We start from the raw sequence: 6,530 nt of genomic DNA, 5'->3' as shown, positions 1-6,530 counted from the left end.
TGAGAGCCGTATGAGAAGATGTGTGCATTTCTACCCACTCACTGGCTGAATTTCATTTGATGAAAGAGCTATGTGTGTGTGTGTGTGTGTGTGTGTGTGTGTGTGTGGGTCCTACACTCTGGAACTCTTTGCCTTTATCCATCAGATCATCCCCTACGTTATCTTCTTTTAAATCATCTCTTAAAACATATATTTTTTTCTGAGGCTTTTGCTTAAGGTTTGAGCTTGCATGTAGACTCAGGCTGGAAAAATACTATACAACAACACAAATGCAGACACCATTGCTGAGAATCCAAGAGCATTATGAACTGCAATGCATTCTAAAAAAAATTAAACACAAAGGTGCATGAACCTGACCTCGTGTAGCAAGTCGATTATGCATTTGCATACACTACATGCATAGGGTAGGTTTCAAGACTCCTGAGAAGAACCTGAGCTGCCCTGCCATACAGCAGGAAAATAAAAAATAAATAAAATAAATAAATAAATATATATAGAGATATTTCAAAATATACGAAAAGGCTAAAAATATATACATAATTGCTAACATACATTTTTAAAATAGATTTACATAAATATTTTCTACCAATATTCTTTTAAATATATTTCAAAATATGCAAAAAAGGCTAAAAATGTATACATATTTGTTAACATACATTGTTAAAATAGATTTACATAAATATTTTCAACCAATATATTTTGGCCACTTTTGTATATTTTGAAAATATATTTTTTAAAAGCATTTAAAATATATTTTGCACTCCACATATTTCAATCTGAGAAAATACATTTAAATAACAAATGTGTAAAAAAAATATGAATATAAAAAACATATTTTGCAATGTTCAAAAAAATAAAAAATAGAAAAAATTAAAGTTAATGTTTTAGTAATTTGTTTAGTAATGTTTTTGTCATTTATTATTTTAGTATTATTTTATTATGTTTTTATTTTTTTAAGTTTTATTTATTTTGGTATACATAACACAAGTTAAACTAAATGAGAAATGTTGCTTTGGCAACTAGCTGAAATAAAAAAGAAAAAAACAACTTTTCAGTTAACATTTAATTTAACTTTTATTTTAGTTTATAATTTTACATCAATCAATCAATCAAACTTTATTTATGAAGCACTTTAAAAACACCGAAGTGGACCAAAGTGCTGTACAGAAAATTAAAACTCATACAAGACATACAATAAAATTAAAACGCATTAAGAGACCATAGAAAAATTAAATAAATAACCAAACATCAACAACAGGTGTCAAAGGCCAAGGAAAAAAGATATGTTTTAAGAGACGATTTAAATAAAGACAATGAAGAGGCCTGCCTAATGGGCAGAGGCAAATCATTCCATAATTTAGGAGCTGCCACAGCAAAGGCACGGTCCCCTTTAAGCTTACGCTTAGTTTTTGGCACATTCAGGAACAGCTGATCAGCTGACCTGAGAGAACGGGTGGGCATGTAAGGGTGTAGCAGCTCAGAAATGTAAGGTGGGGCAAACCCATTTAGGGATTTAAAAACAAACAGAAGACTTTTAAATTGAATCCTAAAATGTACAGGCAGCCAGTGAAGTGAAGCTAAAATGGGGGAAATGTGCTCATATTTACATGTTCCGGTTAAAAGACGCGCTGCAGCGTTTTGCACCATCTGCAAACGAGCAACAGAAGACCTACTAACCCCCACGTACAGTGCATTACAGTAATCTAGCCGAGTGGTTACAAAGGCATGGATTACTGTCTCAAAGTGTTGCCTTGGAAGATATGGCTTTATTTTGCCAACTGCCTCAATTGGAAAAAACTTGATTTAACTACTGCCCTGATCTAACTGTCGAGCTTAAGATCCGAGTCAATTTTCACCCCTAAGTTAGTGATGGTTGGCTTGATCTACTGAGCCAAGGCACCCAAATCAACCAGAGGGGTCCCAGTGGTCCCACCAAAAACCATCACTTCTATCTTGTTTTCATTAAAACTTAAAAAATGAAGAGCCATCCATGCCTTTATATCGTCAAGACAATCAAGTAGCGGTCTGACAGTGTCATTCTTTCTAAGTGGCACATAAATCTGGCTATCATCCGCATAACAATGAAATGACAAGCCATGCTTCCTGATTTTTGAACCAAGGGGGAGCAAATAAAGAGAGAAAAGTAGAGGGCCTAAAACTGAGCCCTGTGGTACCCCACAAGCTGACAGTGTCATTCTTTCTAAGTGGCACATAAATCTGGCTATCATCCGCATAACAATGAAATGACAAGCCATGCTTCCTGATTTTTGAACCAAGGGGGAGCAAATAAAGAGAGAAAAGTAGAGGGCCTAAAACTGAGCCCTGCGGTACCCCACAAGAGAGAGGAGCCGAAGAGCACACAGAGTCACCACAGCTAACACAGAAAGTCCGGCCTTTTAAATAGACCTGAACCATTTGAGCGCTATGCCCTTGATGCCCACCCACTGCTCCAGATGAGAAATTAAGATTTCATGGTCCACAGTGTCAAACGCAGCAGTTAAATCAAGAAGCACCAGAATAACACAATCACCAGCTTTTGAAAGAAAAGGTAGCTTGGAAATAGGTCTAAAATTTGCAAGATCTGTAGGATCCAGACCAGGTTTTTTTAATCAGAGGTTGGACTACTGCGTGTTTAAAATTTTCTGGGACCACACCTGATGACAGACTGCTATTAACAACTGCAAGAACAGATGACCCTACATTGGGAAAAACCTCCTTGACAAGTCGAGGAGGGACAGCATCATATGGAGAACCTGAGGGCTTCAGATGACCAACAATCTCATATAATACTGACAAAGTCACAGGCTCAAACTTGTCAAAGACAGCAGAGCAGAGGACAGAGACTGAAGGATCATAAGAAGGAGGTGAGATAAGAGCCCTGGTGGAAGTAACCTTATCAATAAAAAAGTGAAGAAAATTTTCACAAACAGCAGAGGAGGCATCAACACAGACCGTTTGCGGGACATGAAGAACTGAATCGATAGTCTTAACCAAAACACAAGGCTTGTTACAGTTTGACAAAATCATTTCAGAGATATCATTTCTTTTAGCATCTTTCACAGTTTTCTGATAATGACGCCAGCAGTCCCTTAGTATTTGAAACGACACATGCAATTTGTCCTTTTTCCATTTGCGCTCAGCCGTACGGCACTCACATCTGACAGCACGAACTGTGTCATTCAGCCATGGCTCAAATTTAGTTTTTGGCTGCCTGATTTTCAAGGGAGCCACAGTATCCATAACAGTTTGACAAGTAGAGTGCAACCATGAGCTAAGCGCCTCTGAATCATTACATAGAGCTGAATCATATTATTCCTTTGAAACGCTGTCTAAATAGACAGCTCAGTACATTTACAGTACATAATACAGTTATGCATCATGTCCTTCAGAAAAAAAAAAAAACGTAAAAAAGGTATCCTTGTGAGTTTGTCCTCTAATGGTTATTGTGCACAAGAAAACATTGTTCTGATGCACATCAATAGCACAGTTATGAGAGATCTCCGATATAAAGCTGTAATTAGATCAGCAGCGGATCTGAGAGCGAGGTGTTTAAAGCAACAGATGAAGGGTGAGAGTAGAAGAGCAACCAAGCTGAATATTCTGCTATACGCGCATGATAAGAGAAGAAACCCATCTCAGATCAGAGTGAAAATATTAAAGAACATTTTCTATTTTGGAAGAGTCGCCTTTCCTTTTACATGCTCTGCTTTATCTGTCTTTCTGTTTCAACCACAGCTATAATCACATGTGACGCAAAGATCTCGCATTGCATAATGGGTTGTAGTAGACAAAGGAATAGTTCTTTCAAAAATGAAAATGCTGTCATCTAAACTCATTGTCATACGACTTTATTTCTCCTGAGGAGATGTTAAGCAGAATCTATACGACACTCTTTTCGATACAGCAAAAACACTAACTAAAGAGGACAGAGAAACACCATAAAAGTAGTTTATAGCAAAATGCAGCTAAATTATAACAATGTTCGTTTTGGGCTGAACTAACCCTTTAACTTTCAAGCATATGATACATAAAATATCAATTTAAAACGTCCACAATGGCAAAGTTACATATCACCAAAATGGAACATGCATATATTTCATAGACAGAGACAATGAGCGAGTAACTGAGCATATTTTTTCTGTTAATTATCTCTCAGTTCTTGCATTCAGAGGAAATGATCCACTGGTGTTGAAATAATAGCCGTTTGTTCTGTCTGCTTTAATTATGCTCATTTCAACTGAAACGTGGCCGATATTACGCTGAGAGACGGGCAGCAAATGCAGCCAAGAACCACTGCAGTCCCTTCAGACGTGCTAACTGATCAGGATGTGTTAAAATGCTGTTCTTTTTTTATTTTTTTTGGACAAATTATAAATTATGAATTAATTAACTTAATCAACTCATATTTATCTCAGCTCCAAAACACTAGCCATCATGGATGGAATGAGGAACTACCCTAGTTCACTCACACAACAAATAGTTTTTACAATGGCTTATAAGACTTAACATTTTAATGGATAAAAGAGTAAATGGTCTTCACTCAGTCACTCAATTTCCATCTAATAATTAAAAAATCTCAGTTGTGCTGAAAATCCTTTACCTAATTTGGTGTTCCTGGATCAAAAATGACCAACCTTTAAAAAAACTGTGCTAATTGAAAGAAAACGAGTTGATAAAAAATATTCAATACAAATATTTGGTAATAGTATAGCATAACAAGAATTTTATAAGCAAGTTTTAAAAGGCTTGTCATTTTTGCCCAGAAAAAACATAAGTGACAAGTGTAACAAAGTATGGAAAAGAAAAGTTTTTTTGGGAAAATATCATCCTGTTGATTAATTATGTGTGTTTTAATACGAGTCAATAATTATTATCACTGTTAGTATTGTTTTGTATGTTAATTTACTGCCTGTCTTGGCCAGGACACTCTTATAATAGACATTTGTGATCTGACAGAGGCTTCTGTCATGGTTAAATAAGGGTTAAATAAACAAAAATGTCTACTATTGTCTTAAACAGCAAATATTACTCTGTACAATATAATATCCAATAAACAAAAAAATGCAAAAAGCAGCATCTTATTTGGAGGTCTCAGACTTTTGGACCCACTGTATGTAATTATTAGGAAGTGGAGGGACACAAGGTTGCTTGATGACCGAGTGTTTGACTACTGTATGACCTTCTGCTTGTAGACGTTTCATTATCTGCAAAATCAGCTCAGGAACCACAGGGCGGCTCTAACTTTCTCTCTCAAACTTTTCCAATCTCTTTCGGCTTGTCAGGAGGCCTCAGCGTGCTCTCTGCAAATATTGCCTGGGCCGCACATGAGTTACTAGAGCCACCGAACGACTGAATCAACTGTGAGACCAAACTGAAGAGCATTATAAAACATGCTCTGGGGTTTTGTGCTGCTCTCATAGTATTCTAATGGGTTTTCAATATGAGCAGACACGCAGGTCTATTGGGTTAGGAATTATTCTGATTTAAAAGCAATTATGCCTTTTTGCCCATATGCCAGCAGAGGCTTTGAAAAAAAAGAAACAGAGAAGCTTATTCATCTTCAACATAAGGTACAATAAGCAGCAACCATTCGAATTGGTTTACCCAGTAAGCGGTAATCTACTAGCGCCTGCTTACCCATGTCTGCTTTTTAGCAAATCAATTACGATTACAGGCCGAACGTCATGTCGTATAATTAATATTCATGTGATAAGTACATTTCCTTCACTATACAGCAAAGTTAATCAGTGAATTTCCGATGAAAAATGACAACCATAATCCTGAAGAGAGCACTAATCACTGCAAACGAGCGAAGCAGCAAACCGTCCACTTTCATGAAGCATTGCAAAGTATGTACTCAAATCAGAAACAACAGTACAGAAAATGACTGAAGTATATGTTGAATTGCACAGTGTATATTTTGTCTGTTTGCATCAAATCAAAGTATGTGTAATGTGATTGGTTTGGTTCCTTTATGTAGAACATTCCTCTTTAAAACATTAAATTCATTTAAAAATAGATGACCAAATTGTGCCAAGCATAATGAAACTGATTGACAAGATACTATAATTGACCATTTCAAGGGCTAAGATGTTACTGTACGCTTGAAAACAACACCACAGCTCTCCAGAATGCTGCTTATGATAGATAGTTCAGCGCATCTATGAAGTTGTTACAACGACCACCGAGACTCAAAATCCATGAAGTGCTTTTTTAAAGCTTTTAATCTTGTTGAACAGTTGACTGTATAACGTGTTTGATGGCTCTCAGCTTGTTCTCGAGTTGCCAATTGACCTTGCAGTGTAAAGCGGTGGGAACATGTTTGATTGTTTGCAATCGTTTTCTCTTCACTTCACAGTTAGCTTTACGCAACCAACTGATGCTGCAAGGTTGCTGCCATACATTAAAACACCCTGCAGTGCAGGTGACCATTCAGGGGCCGGATTCACGAAAATATTCTAAAGTAAGAATCATTTGCACAAAATTAAAATTTTTTCGCTGCCATACATTAAAACACCCTGCAGTGCAGG

General features: G+C 36.6%; 1 pseudogene; it reads right to left on the bottom strand.

Moving 5' to 3' along the window:
• Window positions 1-1,248: 1,248 nt before the first annotated feature.
• On the bottom strand, window positions 1,249-5,641 carry LOC107698896 (uncharacterized; annotated as a pseudogene).
• Window positions 5,642-6,530: the final 889 nt, after the last annotated feature.

The sequence above is a fragment of the Sinocyclocheilus anshuiensis genome, unplaced genomic scaffold (genome assembly GCF_001515605.1).
Source record: "Sinocyclocheilus anshuiensis isolate Anshui unplaced genomic scaffold, SAMN03320099.WGS_v1.1 scaffold1854, whole genome shotgun sequence".
NCBI lineage: Eukaryota > Metazoa > Chordata > Actinopteri > Cypriniformes > Cyprinidae > Sinocyclocheilus > Sinocyclocheilus anshuiensis.
This window is presented reverse-complemented; position numbering and strand designations above follow the sequence as displayed.